Here is a 17,002-nt window from a genome sequence, read left to right as displayed (position 1 = left end):
GAAGGGGCTGGCTTATAGAAAATACAGCACCTGCTGAAGCTCCACTGTCTGCCAGTCCCAGTGTTCACAGGGTCTAAATGATGTGCTTCATCTGGAACTGGATTTTCTATTTCTGTTACAACGTTATTGAAGGGAACTAGCTGCTCCATGCACCCATTAGTGCTCCATTTCAAAACGTTTGTGTTTTGTTCGGGGAATTTTTTAAAGTGGTTTCGTTTTGTCATTTGCGAGAATTAAGCATTGCACCTCTCATGTCATTTTAAAAGACACAACTGATGGGGCAGAACACGGTGAAGGGATTGAGAGGGATGAGAGAAGGAAGGAGATGAAAAAGAATGCAGAAAAGATACAGGGTGTTGTAATGGCAAGCTGAAGGTCCTGCCGGAGGAGCTGAATGGGCAGCAGGAACCGAGAGAGAAGAAAAACTCCAGATACTCTGAAGGAATCTCCAGGTTGAAAGAGCAGCCGGTTGAGCTCTCTGCAGGCTGATGTCACTGATGGGACTGTGGGGACAGCCCCGGGGCAGCCGTGCTGTGCCAGCAGCTGTGTGACTGCGAGCAGCAGTCCCCGGGCGCAGCCTGTCACCTCCCGTCCCTGCGCTGCCAGCGAGGGGCCAGGAGCGGGGCAGGGACTCGCAGCCAGTGAGCTTTGCTGGAGGGGTCACCCCAAAACGCTGCCTCCCTCGAGGGCATGATGGAGTCAGCAATGTAGCAAAGTGACAAAATGAGGGTCTGGCATCAATATCTGGTGTATGCTTATGGCACAGCTCCTGGGGGCTCTGCAGTGCTCCTCTCAGCACTCTGTGTGGCTTGGAGGCATCACCATTCCTTTTCAGGGCTCGGATACAGAAAGAACTGGAATTGTCTCTCAGTATCCAGCTAGGAATGAGCAAGTGCACAGCCAGAAATCAATTGCAGTGTCCTGGGGCGGTGCACGGCTCGGGACTCTGGAAATGCAGTTTGGTGGTGCTTCTAGGGGGACTGCAGGTACAGCCTCAGCTGTGACTGCAACACGCACCTTGGTGAAATGAGGCTCAGCCAGGAGGAGAAGGGATTTACCAGCACACCTGCAGCTACAGTGGGGCTCCCTGGCACGGCTGGCAGGGATCAGACCCAGCTGGTGCTGCAGTGCCTTTGGGGTCAGCGCTGGTTCTCTGGAAGCTGCAGCCACAGGGCTGCTCCCCATCACTGCCACCCTCTCCAAGGAAAACTCTGCTAGAAGCATGCCCCGGTTCATAATCAAGAAGCCACTGGATGCTGAGTGAAACACTCTCTTCCTGCATTATCAAGTGCTCCTGGGCCCTCCAGAAAGAGAAGCAATGTGACGCCAGCATGGCCAGGAGCAGGGGGCTGCGGCACGGAGCGCTACAGCACATGCCTGTGCTGCCTGGAAAAAACAGGCAGAAACTGTAATGAGAGGAAATGCTGCCATCCCGAAAGGCTCAGCATGAACTGGGTTCACTGGTTGCTGTTCCTAGCCCGAGTAGTTTGCATTCACCTCCAGGTTCGCACAGCCTTTGTGTAATAAACTCTCACAGCCCCGGAGAAGGGAACATTCAAAAAAGCGCCCCGAGGCAATGCATAGCAGAAGCCTGAGAATCCTCCTGCATGAGTCACTGACCTCCACACACTGCATCTATTTCAGCCTTTAATTAATAAGGGTTTACATTTCTATGGCACTTTCCATCCGGAAAGATCCGAAAATGCTGTAAAGACTAAGAAGTGTGCGTTCCTGCAGAGGTGGGACTGTGAGAGCTTAGCTAAGGGCACAGGGGGAAAAGGCTCTTAATTTTAAATGTAGGTTCTGTTACATCACCGAGTATTTCATATCTGTGCAGAACAGATGAAAAGATTTTAGTTTCTAAGGCACTGCTTGAGTAAATAACATTGTAGATTGCTTTTGTTATCCAGGGAGGATGCAGTGCAAAACAAGTACTGAGTAATTTTAATTTGGGGTGTTAAAGGGTCACAACTTAAACTACAAATTTAAACCATCATTGGATCAAGGCTTTCCTGCCTGCTGATAATTTATTCCCAAGTGTTAGACACAAAGCAAAATCCAGTGGAGGAAACAAATCCCATGCTGACAGCACCTTACACTGCATCCAGAAAACCGAACCCTTTCACATCCCCTGAAAGCTCAGCAGGATCATTTGAGGCTTCAGCAAGGTCAAAACCAGCCCCAAGCAGCAAGTGGGGCAATGGAGAAAACCAGGAGGAAAGAGCCCACCTGTCCCAAGGCTGACACAGGCTCCGAGGGAAGGCTTTTTTATTTTAGTTTTATTTATTATTTTCTATTTTTAATTTTATTTCTTTTTAAATCTATTTTTTCATTTTTATTTCTAAAGATTAAACAAATCCAATCTCACCCTGCTCAGCAGATGAGCAGGGCCCGGCTTGCATGAGGGCAGCTGAAAGGACTGTCAGCCACAGCTGGCATCCCTCTTACTGAGCACTTGGCCAAAGTGGGCTGGGACCACTTGACCACAAAGAGTTTTCAAAGGAATGTCAAATTCTTCTTTTTCTCAGTGTGATTTTAAACTATTTTTATCTACCTCTTTCTGGAAAAGAGACACGGGCATTGCCACGACTGGTCGTAAACTTTCATTACTTCCCGAGGAGAAATTGCAGGGAAATTACAGGCTAGTGCTCTCTTTTTATGTCTCTCCTGCTCCGGGCATGTCAGCACTGCTGCATTCCAGTCTACCCCCAACACATTCCTCCCTGCGAGTCCTGTCCCTTCCCGCCTCTGATGGCCATTAATGACCTCCCTCTGTAATTAACACACTGAGCACCGCTGCCAGCACGAGGGGAGTGCCCAGTGCCCTGCCAGTGCTGGGGAAACATTCTGTGTGTGCAGGGTGGGATCTGTCCTGGCTGCCCCTCCATCCCCTTGGCACCTGGGCTGCACCTGAGCTGCCCCTGTGCCAGGGTGAGGGCAGGGCACACACTGGGGAGCCTGTGGCTGCCCCATTCCCCGTGTTCCCTTCCCTGTGTGCTCCTGAACTGCTCCTCCAGGCACACAAAGCTGTGAGAAAGGAGAAACACAATCCTTCACATTTCAGCATTTAGGAGGAGGTGTCTGTGGCAGGTATTAATTATCCCCTTCCCATCAAGACAAACACCTACAACAGTTTCTGTACTGTTGTAGGATAGGGAAACTGAGGCAGAGCAGTTCAATCCCTGCAGCTCCTTCCCCAAGCTCATCTCCCTGCCATTCCCAGCCCCGAGTCCCTGAGCCTGGAAATCCCACACCCACGTGGTTTTTAGGCATGGAAACTTCATCCAAAGGGAGAAATTCTGTCGTCAAGGTGAAAAGCATTGCTACTGAAATGTGATCAAAGAGTGAGTTATCAACTTAAGTGTACTCAGGAGTTTCTGTTCCAGACAGAATTATCAACGAGAAACCAATCTTATAAGGTAGCTGCTATTGACAGGGAAATAAAAGGAATACAGTTCTTACCAGACAGACCTAAGTTGCTCCTAATTGCTGTCAGCTTGAAATATCTTGCTGGTAATTTGTTTCCAAATTCTTTCTCCCTAAATTTGATTTGTTGCTGTACAGTGGATGATCTATTCTGCACAGCACCTCAAAGAGCATTCCCGTTGTCCTCTCCCTGACTGTTTGTGAGCTATCACTTCTGGGAGTTGGCAGCATTTATTATAAAAAGGGACATCGTTGCTTGAAAAGCAGACTTTTGTCTGAGGCTGTGGTATCTGCTGCCCTTACAAACAGCAGCTGAGACTACTGGGAGGAAGGTTATCAAGGAAAAAACACTTTTCCTCCCCATCTTTGAGCTTGTCCACATAGACAAGTGGCCACTCTGTGTGTCTGTATCCTGGGGCAGAGGAAGGATGGGGCAGCATTTCCTAACAAGACAACAAATCCTTTCACCAGGATCCCTTTTAACCAGGATAAAATCCCACCTCCTGTGGTATTGTAGCAAGAGCAGGAACATCACACCCAGCAACTTTTTTTCTGCTGATCTCTGCTCTTTCTTATGTGAGGGAGGAAGAGAGAACTCTGACTTATGAAGCATCCTGCTGGGTTCAGTGGTGTCTCCTGCACCTGTGTCTGGGGCTTTCCCAGGCCTCTGAACAATCACCCTCAGCTCCCCAGAGGATTTGTCTCTGCACACTTGGCACAGAGGCAGAAATGTGAAATTCCACCTCTCCATCAGAATCCTTCCAGCCTGACTGCAGGTGACAATGAGGAGAGCAGGAGCCTTGTCCTGGCTTTCTCTTTCAAGAATATAAATGTGTCTTCTCTTGTCCTTTCTCTGCTTAACCCACTCTGTCCAATGGTTTAAGCAAATTCAAGGAAATTCTGGTTTGGGGATGAGCTTATTTACATGGTTTCCAGGCATGGGCAGAACAGAGACTTGGCTTCCCAGAAATAAAGGCTCTCACTCATATTGTGTACATAGCCACATTAGATAAAAAGATGGAAGGTAGTTCTGGATCTGTCTGTGAATGTTTGGGCAATTTTAGCATATTTCTGCTCTCCAGCTGGTTGGCAGTACCCATAGGTGACATTGCTGTGGGTAGGGCACTGTAGGCACCATGTCAGGCACTTCAGGTCACCCCAAGAGCTCGTGCTGCACCTTGGGCAGGCCTTGGTGATATCCAGAGCATGGAGAATATCCAGCTATCCAGAAAACTGGAGAGCTGGGGGCTGGTGGAAGGATTTCACTCTACCCACGCAGGCACTGGAAAATTAATAATTGTTGCACATGCTTGAGAGCAGCACAAAACACAGAGCTAATTCAGCTGGCTGTAATTCTGCCACACAGTTTACTCTGACATCGCATCAGGGAAAGCTCCACTTAAGCAATTGTAACATCACTGAAAGGATGGAATTAAGAAAAAAGGAGAAGGAACATAAACCTCCCACTATTGTTATTTTCAGAAAGCAATAACAGGAAGAGCCAGTTAAAAGGCCTTGAGGCTCTGAGCTGTTAATCCTCCCTGGAAACCAGCCACGTAATACACAGAAAAACCCTGAACTGTGCGTGGGGGCTGCTCTGTGCCCACCACAGGGATGTGGGGCCGTTCCTGGGGCACATGAGCCTATTCCCGTGGGCAGAGGGCCCCAGAGGGCTCCTTCCCCACCTAGCTGTGGCCACCCTGAGCATTCCTCTGCTCCAAGATGTCCTGGGCACACAGTGCTGCAGCTGCCCCAGAGCAGCATCTCCCAAGTACCACTGGCAGGGCTGGAACACCTCTGTCTCCCTACACACAGGTATTGCAGCAGGGTTGCTCAGGAACCAGCAATTTTCAATTTTTCCTCTTTGCAGGAGCAGGCTGAGCCTTTCCGAGGTGACCGAATGCAGGTGTCAGCCAGGCAGGAGCAGCACAAATCAATCTCTCACTGCTTAAAAATATATCTGTATACCAGATCTGAACCCTTGCCTCCAGAGTCTTGTGGCAGAAATGGAGTTTTAAAATGCTCAATTATTTATAGCTGAAATGCTGGGGAAAAAAAATAACCTCATTTGTCGTGCAGGAGCAGAATATGCTGGTCCCCATCACCCACTGCTTGCACAATGCCCGAGAGCCGTGAGATCTGGACAGGGGTGAGGAATAAAGAGCAAGCAGTGCCTGAAAACAGGGTGCCAGCACCCCAAAGCAGAGCCAGTTCACTCAGGGACATGGTCAAACCCAAATCATGACAAGCCTGAGGTGGCCCAACTGTTTCTTTCATGCCTGGGTGTTAATTATCACCTATTAGGTGGGGTGGGTGGCTTCTCCAGGGGGAAAGGACAGGTCTTGTAGACTCACAGATGCTGGGTCAAGAGGATGCTTTGGATAATTGACAGCTTTTAGATGGAAACTGTGAGGGCTCCTCCAGAGAAGGATTGTCTGCCTGAACTTGCTTTTGTTTTTCTCTCCCTGTGTTTTGGGAGAGCTGCTGCTTGCCAAGGGCCTGGTGTGGGGTCCCTGCCTGGTGGACACCAAGACCTGCAGGCACACATGACAGGAGCAACAAGAGGAGAGCAAAGGGAAAGCAAAATTGAGAGAGCAGAGGATGTAAAGACATCAAGTGTCACACGGTTTCTGGATGGGGATTGGAAGAATTTTCCATGGCTTTAGAAGATAATTGAGTCATTACAGCTTCTCCTTCTCCCTTCCTGAGCTCCTCACTGGTGCCCAGTGCTCATGCACAGGCAGGAACATGGGGACAATGAGGTGGAGAGATGGTTTGGAGCCCAATTAAGTACCTTCATTTGTGTAATTTTGTTCAGAAGGAGAGAACCACCACCCCTTCTCCCTGCTCCCTCCTGGGGAACAGAGTTCTTTCTCCCTGTCCTGGAGAACAGGGGCACCAGGAGGGGTCTGAAATCCCAGTGCCTTGCACTCAGCTGTGATTCAAGACCTCAGGGATGATGAGCAAAGTGCCAGTAACCATGGCAATGCTCTGCAGCCACATCCATCCCCTGCAACCCTGGCCAGAGGACCTGGAGCTATCCCTTGTCCTGGAGCAAGCAGGAGCTGGTCCTGCCACCTGTATTGTCCTGGGGTAAAGGATGCTCCCAATCTGCAGCAAACAAGCCCTGATAACTCACAGCTGGTCACCACCACTGCATCATCAGCCAAGTGCCAACATCTCCCAGGGTTAAGGACAAGAGGATCTGCAGGAAAGGCCCTTCTGCTCTGGGACAAGCCTTGCCAAGGTGTCCCTGGGAGCATCACCTGTCTCTGATACCTCTGTTCCTTCTTTCAGTAGAGACTTTGGGCCACGTCATGCAGTGAAACCAGTAAAAGTTGCAGGATTTGGCTGCTGAGGAGCTGGTGGCTTGGCCTTCACTTAGGATAAAGTTGTTTATTTCCTTCCCACCTCAGCATTACCTTCCTGCACAGCCCTGTTAGTGAGGCTGGCACACAGAGTGTTAGGGATTAATGAGACAGGTGATTAAATACAGATCTGATTGCATCCAATCCCAGGAGGATGGATGGGGAACTGCCCTGCTGTGAATTAAGTAATAAAGTGGGGAAAAGGAGAAAACATAGCAGGGCAGTGGTTCTGTTTCATTAACACCCTCATGCCTGATGGTGCTGGCACCTCTGCTCAGTGCAGATGTGATTACAGTGTGATTTTGGGACCCCGGGCACACCTGAGCCAGGCACAGGTGCTTGTGCCAGGACCAGCAACATGGTCAGGAGGGAGAAACAGGGAAAAAACACGGTTGTGCACTGAGTACTGCCACTACAGTTCACTCAGGGACATGGTCAAACCCAACTCGTGACAAGCCTGAGGTGGCCCAACTGTTGCTTTCATGCCTGGGTGTTAATTATCACCAATTAGGTGGGGTGGGTGGTTCCTTAAGTACAGGCTTCTTGTGGTGATATTCTGAATAAAAATGCCATTGGTGCCACACTTTCACCCTCAGCACCTCCTCTGACCTCTGCAGCTGATCCCTGGGGGATGGTGCACCAGCAGCAGAGCAGCAGCACATATTTTTAGGACAGGTTCCCACAGTACCTTTGCAGAAGCTATCCAAAATACTGTGGAAGTCAGAAAGTAGGGAAGCTGGGAAGAGTGATAGTCAAGAGTGAGAGCAGAGCACTTCAGATCCATGGCTCTCAAAGGACAGCAGCAGCCAGCAGAATTATCCCCTTACAGGGGATAAAACCAAGGAAATTACTTGCCTTGTGTAACCCAGAAGTGCTGGGAATGCAGCAAGATCCCAGACCAGGGAAGTCTTAGCCCCCGGAGCATGAGCGAGTCCTGGGATGTCAGCACCAAAGGCTACAAACCTTGAGCCCTGCTGGCCAGGGTGCAGATGGGGATGTCTCAGTGCTGGCAGGTCTGACAAGTAGCTCAGACTGCCCAGCCCCACACTGTTCTTCACTTTTATCCCTTGCACGGACAAAAGCTTCCCATGAGCACCACTAGGATCGTTGAGAGGAGATGACTCTAAGGCATCCATCTGCCTGCAGGCAGGCACAGAGCACAGGCAGGGCATCCTCCTCAGGGCTCTGAAACACCTGCCTTGGTGCTCTCCAAAACCTCCTGCTGCACAGAGCTGCCCCGTGTGCTGACACAAAACGGCTGAGTGTTCATTGCACAGCCCCTGGAGTTCAAATTCCCATTTTCTGCCTGGCACTGGGGCACTTTATCTCCCCCCTGCTCCTGCTGCCAGCTCTAACACGGGTCTAGGGGAGCACTCAGCCCTCTCAGGAGCAGAGCAGCCCGCTTGTAAACTTAATATTACTTGAGGTTTGCTCAGAGTTCATGCCCCAGGTTGCAGTTAGATGGAGTGAAGCAGTCCCAAGTGCTTCTGATGGATATAAAAAGGATATGCAATCAGACGTGCACTTAAGCAAGTATATTACCAAGTTAAATGACTACAGTTTTACTAAGCTAATTAAAAATGGAACAAAGCGATGATCAGATTAAGGTCATAATTAATAACTCTATAGGTTCAAATTATCCAGTCACCCAATAAATTCTCCGTGTAATCAGAGGGAGCCGCAGCTGATAACTTGAGGGAATTCATGTCCTGTTCAGGAGGCAGGACTGCCTGTGGAGCAGTGACCTCAGCTCACCCAGCTGTGTGCTGACCCAGACCTTTCCTGGGGCTGCAGTGGCTGTTCCAGGCTGCCTCTTGCAGGGGAAGGGAGTGGGTTCAGGAGGGGTGGAAGCCCCTGGGTCCTCAGAAGTAATCAGGGCAAGAGCCACCACCCACCAGCAGAGTGGTGTCTTGCCATGGTTTAGCTCCAGTTTTTGGCAGGGATGAAGCTTTATGAGGAGCCCAGCATTTGGTGTGTGCTATATTTACACTCTGTGGTTTAAGACCCTCTTTTTGGGTGCTCTCCAAGTGGTTGAGCTCTGATACCTCCCAGCAGCTGATGCCAGGCTCCTGGTACCCAGCCGATGGGGACAGAGCCTGCCTAGCACCTCCCTGAGCCTTCCTTAGCTCCTCATCAGCTCCTGGAAGTGCCCGGTGTGCTGCTCTCCGTGCTGGGATTTGGACTCTTTCCATCCTCAATGCCCAGGATTTGGCCAAGTTCATGTTTTAAGACGTTTGTTTGTCTTGTTGCTCAGAGCCTGGAACAGCTGTAAGAGCAGGAGAGTTTGCCAATTACATGATCCTATTGTTAATTATTTCAATTATGAGTACGCTGCTTGGTGACATCTCCACTGGAGGCTTGTGCTGCAGCGTTCAGGTCCTGAATCCTTGGGGGCTGCAAGGAGACTCATCCAGAGCCTTCCTGGGGCTCACAGGCCCTGAGAGGTGCAGGGGGAGCTCCATTACCCAAAAGACTTCCCAAAGCAGGAGGGAAGGAGGTGGGAGATGGGGATGCTGAGGGTGCCAGGAGTCCCTGGAGCTGAGCCCGGGGATGCACCCCAGGGGATTTCTGATGGGTTCAGGGGAAATTGGAAAGGTCCCCTCTGGTTCTCCTCCACCCACAACCCTGGGGCAGCCCCTGCTGGTTCCCTCCCCTCCCAGACTGCTTCATAGCCTGGAGCTGCTGTTTACAAAAAGCAAATGTTTTACCGTTGGCTAATCCGCCTTGTTTGCAAAAGCCCTGAAGGCTCATTTTAATTGCAAGTAAATGATTCTTAACGATATAAATCAGAGCCAGGGACTGTTTGTGATATCTTGCACTGTAACCAGGAGTCAAGAAATGAATTAGTCTCAAATTGAAAAGGGGAAGGTTTCCATCTGAAATTGGGCAAATATGAGGCTTCATCAAGGAAAGATAATCACTTGGCAGGATAATAATGAGGCTTCAGCTTATCAGTTTTGCATGGAGAATCCTTAATACGCCTGTAGCGTGTTTTGCTGCCGTGAGCAGTGAGACAACTCAATAAGAAAGGTAATGGAGAGAGAAAAACTTCACCAGCCCTCAGCTATTCCTCAGGAATAGAGGCTCAGACCCACCTGGCTTCAAAGAAAAAAAAGCCAGGAAAATGGAAACAAATCATACAGGTGGCAAAGTGTCTGCTGGGGTTCAAGGTTCTGCTTTGGTGGGTCCCCCTCAGGCCCGAAGCAGTGCTCTCCACCAGGACCCTGCCCAAGACCAAGCAGGAGCTTTGCTGTTGGTCTCAGCTCCAGCTGGATTAGCCCCAGACTGTGGATGTACAAATGGGGACACGAAGCAGCTGAGGCCTGGCTTGTGTGGGGTGTTGTTCCCTGTCCTGTTCCTCTCCAGGAGGTTCCCCAGGGGCAAGGGATGGGCTCAGACACTGAGCATCCCCTTCCCTCCCTCTTCCAGGGAGGATCCTCAGCCAGGAGAGCACAGGACTCCTGGGGAGCAGCTGGCACAGCTGGGATGTTCCTCAGGGCAAGGGGGGACCCCAAAGGGGGCAGTGACCCCAAGGCCGTCCTGGCAGGGGTGGGAGGCAGGGACAGCAGGAGTAGCAATGGGAGAGTGGTCACAGTAGAGCTGCTGGACCTGCTGGCCAAAGGACTCCTGTCCCCTGCTGGCCAGAGGGCTCCAGAGTCCCGCTGGCCAAAGGCTCCTGTGTCCTGCTGGCCAAAGGGCTCCTGTCCCCTGCTGGCCAAAGGCTCCTGTGTCCTGCTGGCTGTGCCAGCACATCAGCAGTGTGTGTACAATTAGTAGTGGGCTGTAATTGCTGTCTGTAACCTCTGGGGCTGTCAGGAGGCTAAACCTGGCTCAGAGAGCCCAGCGCTGGGCCAGGCTCTGGCTTTGCAGCCACAGGGCAGTGCCAGCACCCAGCTGTGCCCTGAGCCCCTGTCAGAGCCCAGCACAAGCCAGGCCAGGGGTCCTGACCCTGAGAAGGGGCAGGGGCGGGGGCAGAGCAGGGCAGTATGTGCAGCTGCTGCTGAGCAAGGCTGTGGGTTCATTACCAACCTTTTCAAAACCAAAGCTTAAAAATATCCCCAGCTCACAGGGCTGGCTCAGCTGCACGGCTGCTCCTCATCTCCCTCTCAGATATAAATAGGCTGCACTGAATAGCAGCGCTGGGCCAGCGCTTTTCCTGCTGCTGCACGGAAGGGGACGGTGCCACCAGCCCTGGGTGGCCAGGGACATTGGCTGGGCAGCCTGGCCATGGCCACACAGCTGTGCTGGGCCTGCAGGTGTCACAGCTTCCAGCTCAAACAAAACACAGCCAGGAGAGCAGCCAGGAAAAGCGTGGTGCAGTGTTGGGATGAGGATGAAGGAGGAGAACCTGGGGTCTGCAAGCCCTTCCTGCCCCTCTGGGATGTACCATGAGGACTGCTGGCAATGGGAGCTGCTGCTCCCATTAAGATTGCTCCCCAAGTAAGATTGGCTTTTCTTTCAAAAGGTTTTGCAGTCTTTTAGGGGAAATGGGTGATTTTGTGATGAATTTTGTGGCCAAATTTGCCATTTGTGAAAGAGGAGTCTCCTGCATTATGGTCCTCTGGTGGCACTGGATGAAGATATTCCCACCTAACGTGTCCTACAGCAAACCTTGATATCAGAGTAGGAGGAGTACCCAGCAGAGATGGAAATAAATGCTAAAATAAAAGAAAAAAAACCCACTTTTCCTTTTCCAGCTTCTAATAAGAGCCTGGTATTTAATAATGAAGGAGAGTCAGAGGCCCAAATATGCCCTTATTAAATGAAAGGTGCAACTGTCTTTGCTTAATCCACAGTGCAGCTCTCAGACTAAACACAGGGCAAAAGATCTTCTTCTGAACAAGAGGATGCTCTTGTTATTCTCCAGTGCAGCTGCAGCTTCTCTGCTCAGGAAGCTCCTCAACTGCTTCATCACACTCTCCCCTAGACTAATCCCTCTGTCCTGCCAGGAATTCAGCATTGCTCTCCACATTTCTACAAGATCATCTCAAAGGGAAGTGGAGGAAAACTCACACCAAGCCTGTCCCATCCTGCCCTTGGAACAAATGATTCCCTGTGCCACCAGGAGAGGCCATGAAACAAGCCTGGGTGCTCAGTGGGCTGAGCGAAGCAGGAGGAAAAATTCATGCCCAAAGGGAAGGTGAAGAGTTTCTTGGCTGTACATGACATTTTTAAATTGGCAGTGAGGTCTCTCTTCTGGGAAACGGTTGGGAAAATCTGCTGCAAAGTGAGAAACCCCTCACAGCTCCATGACTTTATCCAGGCTGCAGAGAGCCCCAGTGATGTCTGTGGTGGCACAGGGCTGTATTGGAGGCTGCTGCTACTGCTGCAGCTGGGTGTCCCTTCCACCTGGTGTCCCTCCAGGCCAGGTCCCTGGCTGTGTCACCATGCTGAGCTTGAGGACAGAGCTGATCTCTGCAGCCCTCAGGATTCCCACAGAGGTTGGATCACACTCCTTTCCTCCAGCAGCAGAAATCTGCTCCGTATCCTCCTTGGTTTGGAGATAAGGAGGGATTTGGAGATTTGGAGATTTGGAGAGGGATATTTAACTGCCTGTGTTTCCTCCACTGAAATGGTCTCTGCTTCCAAATCTGTGCTAGAGAAAAGGGGATGCTCTGAGCCAGCTGCTTACCTCAATGGCCTAGGAGCTGTCATGAACTCGTGCAACCACCTCTGTCATGTTGGCCAAGATACCTACACCCTTTAAAAAGCCATTTTCTGTGGGAAATTCTCATCCCATAACCATGACAATAAGGGGAAGCTCAGTTTGGGGCATCCCTGCTGGAGAGGGCAGAATCAGTGCCCAGATTGGGAAAGGCTGTTCCAGGGTACTACATGGGGAAGGGCCACAAGCCCTTCTGTCCCAAGAGCAGAGATGGCCTTTGCCTTGTCCCCAAGCCAAAAACAGCTGTGGCTCAGTGGGATCTCATGAGTCATCCCCAGCATGAGTCAATGCTGCTCCCTGGGCTAGCATTTGGGTGAGAATGGGCTGGTGCTGGTTCCTCTGCAGCAGGCAGGGCAGGGTGGGAACTAGAGCAGAGCCAGGGGCACTGCCCCTTTAGAGCAGTGTCCCCTTTAGAGCAGTGTCCCATTTAGAGCAGTGTCCCCTCTAGGGCAGTGTCCCCTCTCTAGAGCAGTGTCCCCTCTAGGGCAGTGCCCCTTCTAGAGCAGTATTGCCTCTCTAGAGCAGTGTTCCCTCTAGGGCACTGTCCCCTCTCTAGAGCACTGTCCCCTCTCTAGAGCAGTGTCCCCTCTAGAGCTGTGTCCTCCTCTAGAGCAGTGTTCCCTCTAGGGCACTGTGCCCTCTCTAGAGCACTGTCCCCTCTCTAGAGCAGTGTCCCCTCTAGGGCAGTGTCCCTTCTCTAGAGCTGTGTCCCCTCTAGAGCAGTGTCCCCTCTCTAGAGCAGTCTCCCTATAGGGCAATGTCCCCTCTGGAGCAGTGTCCCCTCTAGGGCAGTGTTCCCTCTAGAGCAGTGTCTCTTTTAGGGCAGTGTTCCCTCTAGAGCAGTGTCCCCTTTACAGCAGTGTCCCCTCTAGGGCAGTGTCTCCTTTAGAGCAGTGTCCCCTGTAGACCAGTGTCCCCTGTAGAGCAGTGTCCCCTTTACAGCAGTGTCCCCTGTAGAGCAGTGTTCCCTCTAGAGCAGTGTCCCCTGTAGAGCAGTGTCTCCTTTACAGCAGTGTCCCCTGTAGAGCAGTGTTCCCTCTAGAGCAGTGTCCCCTCTAGAGCAGTGTCCCTCTAGAGCAGTGTCCCCTGCAGGGCAGTGTCTCCTCTAGAGCAGTGTTTCCTTTAGAGCAGTGTCTCCTGTAGAGCATTGTTCCCTCTAGAGCAGTGTCCCCTTTACAGCAGTGTTCCCTCCAGAGCAGTGTCCCCTGTAGAGCAGTGTTCCCTCTAGAGCAGTGTCCCCTGTAGAGCAGTGTTCCCTCTACAGCAGTGTCCCCTTTACAGCAGTGTCCCCTGTACAGCAGTGTCCCTCTAGAGCAGTGTCCCCTGTAGAGCAGTGTTCCCTCTAGAGCAGTGTCCCTCTAGAGCAGTGTCCCCTTTACAGCAGTGTCCCTCCAGAGCAGACCCTTCTCTTCCCAGCTGAAGCCCCAGTCCAGAATCAGCCCTGCCAGAGCCTCTCTCTCTCCTATGAGTCCCCAGCTGCTCTGGGGGACCTGGAATTGGTGGTTCTACTTCTGTAGTAGATTATTTCTGTTGGGCTCTTTGCCTGCACACAGCCAGACCCTAATCACATCTTTTTCACCAGTTAACTTGGGGGTTTATCAGTCTGATCCCTCCCTTTATCAGATCTCAGCCTTGCTGGGCTGATGAGCATCTCTTACACTTCCCAGGCTCCCTGGAAGATCCCTGCCATTTATTTGAAATGTGCTGAAATGGTGCCAGGCGTGGTGAAGCTGCCTGTCCTGGAGCTCCCTGCAGCTCTGTGAGGTGCTCCTGGCTCAGGGCACAAACTGGAGGCCCACCGTGCCACAGCCCTGGGGGGATCCATCCCAGCAACCCTGCTCCTGGGGGATGCAGGGTCCTCCCAGAGGGTCAGGGACTGATCCAGCTGCTGCAAGGGGCAGTGGCAGAGGAGAAAGCTGCTCCTGCAGGCTGTTTCCCAGTGTCCAAACAGAGATTCTGCCCCTCAGGTCCTGCCTCTGGCTCCTGCCCTTGTGCAAGTGGGTGATGGAAGCTCCTTGGTCCTGGCTTACCAAAGCCTGATGCACACTCTGATGCACTTACAGTCCCCAATTTCACCCAGTCAAAATACACAAATGCTCAAATGCATTGGGGATGCTCCCGGACCCTGTTGGTCATCAAGTTTGAGGGGGTTATTTAAGAGAAAAATCCATGTTTTGCTGGTGAAGGCAAACAGACCAATTTTTGTCTCTTCTCCATTAATCTAAGTTCCACTTGCTCCCAAGTTGACCCAGTAATTGTAATTCTAAATTAAATGTAAATGTATTGGCTGCTGGTAAAGGTCATTCCACAGAAAATGGCTATGTTTGCCTCTCCTTCAGATACATGAATACTAAACATGTATAATTCACAGGATCATTAGCAGATAAAGACATTTCCCACCTCTGCTCCCTAATCCTCACACAAACCCATTTTATACGTCAGTGGGCAAAAGGAAAACTGTTCACTCTTATTTAATGCCTATAGATCGGGCTGTCTGCTGTGAAAAAATACAAGTGCTCAGCATCCATCAAGATCCAGCCCTTTGGAAATGAGATCCATGTCCTAGAGGAGGCAGAATGACCCCAGGATGTCCTTCAGGGCCCTGTGCAATTGAATCTCTGCCCTGCCATATCATCACCCTGAAAAGTGAGGGCTTGGGTCGAGGTCTGTGATACCTTCTCCAAACCTCCTCTCAGGGCAATTAGGGAATTTAGGTCTAATGAGGACCCGGGTAGAAGGTGCTGATTGTCTCTGAGCTCCTTGGGGTGAGCTGGGTCACGTTGTGCCTGCTCAGAGAGCTCCTCAAACTGGGCAGTAACAAGCAGGTGGAGCAGAGCTTCAAAGCTGACAAGGACTTTCCCCCCTAAGTGCTGAAGAAGGCAAAACCACAGGGTCCAGCAGGAATCATGCCCTGGCCATGGCAGGAGGTGGCCAGGGAATTTCCCTGCCCAGACTAAGGCAGTAATTCACAGCGTCCTCCAGTCCCTGAGCCTCTTGTTGTCCGAGAATGTCACAATTTCCTCACTGTGATCAGGAGTTGGAATTACTCAAGACTTTGGATTTTCTCCCCTCTTTGTTGAGTGATTGCAAACAATCCACCACAATCCGATGGAGCTGCCATGCTCTGGAGGCAGAATGAGCAGAGGATGCTTGTTCCAAAGGCACAGCTCTGCTCTCAAAGCCCTGCTGGTGTTTCCTGAGCCAGGGGAGGGTCCTGCAGCCACCCCCCGCCCCATGCAGGGCAGCCCCCAGTGGGAGGCTGAATCCAGAGCCACTGCCTGACCCTGCACAGGGATGAGGAGGGCACAGCTGAGCCAGCTCTGTGCCCTCAGGGAAGCTGAGATTCACCCCTCACAGCTTTGGAGTCCCCTCCTCCATCTCCACTGGATGCTCACTCCTGGAATGTGCTGCCCTGGAAAAGCACGGGTTTAGTGACAGCAGAGGTTGTCAGCTCAGCATCCCACATTCCCATGGGAACACAGCCCCACACCACCCCAAATTTGGCTGCAGAGGGCCACAGGATAGAAGAGCTGCAGCTGTTCCCTCTCATCTGAGCCACTTCCCAGGGAGCAGAAGGGGTGGGCATGCTCTGGGGCCATGTCCTCCCCAGCACAGGAGTTATCCACGGGGCTGAGCAGGACAGTGCTGCGCACAGGATTATTTATCATTGACTCTGGGAGGAGTGGGCAGCCAGGCTGCAGCACAGAGTGAGCCATGCAGGAGCTGAGGCTGCAGACACAGCCCCCACAGCAGTGCTCTCCCATCAGGGCTGGGATAACCCCACAGCTCTGAGGGTTTGTGCTTCAGGGGGTGGGGGCAGGTGGTGCTCCCAGGATCTGGAGCCCTGCAGGCTCTCCCTGAGCCTCTGCTGCTCACCAGGCGTGGCTGTGCCCATCCCAGGGGTGATGCAGCTCCTCTGTGCTCCCAGGAAAAGCCAAGCCTTGCTGGGCCTCCAGGTGCCCCTGGGTGCCCAGAGGGGCTGTGCTGGGATTGTGTTGGATTTTATTAGGGAGTGAGGTGCCTGCTGTGCTGAATGAGGGCTTGCTGCTGCAGCCATAGCACAGGAGGAGCTGCTCCCCTGCCCTGGGAGCATCTCCCCAAATGTCCAGGGAGCCTGGCAGCACTGGGCACGGCTCCCAGGGGCTGCTTCAGCCTCCTGTCCTTCAGCTGGCTGGGAGGTTTGCAGCAAGGAGAGGTTGGCAGGCCCTTCCTGGAAGGTGCTCATTCATGCACTGACATGTTTATTTGCATACAGACATTTTAGGCTTTTTGTTGTTGGCTGACTTATTGTACGAGTTCTCAAAGCTGTGATATTGAATTATAAATTGAGACAGTGTATCCATGAAAGATTGCTCTTTGACTATAGGCAGCACTATCAAATATGACAGTCACAATAAATGCATGCTTTAAAGCCAAGCTAAATATGCTCTGCAATCCAAGATGTGCAAATCAAGCAAGTAAAAAAATAACCATAATATTTTTCTTTTGCCACAAACAAATCCCAAACCTTGGGTGATGATTTTGTTTAGCTTTATGTCTTGGC

The sequence above is a fragment of the Erithacus rubecula genome, assembly GCF_903797595.1.
Source record: "Erithacus rubecula genome assembly, chromosome: 16".
Taxonomy (NCBI): domain Eukaryota; kingdom Metazoa; phylum Chordata; class Aves; order Passeriformes; family Muscicapidae; genus Erithacus; species Erithacus rubecula.
The sequence above is the reverse complement of the archived record's forward strand: the minus strand, read 5'-3'. Positions refer to the sequence as shown.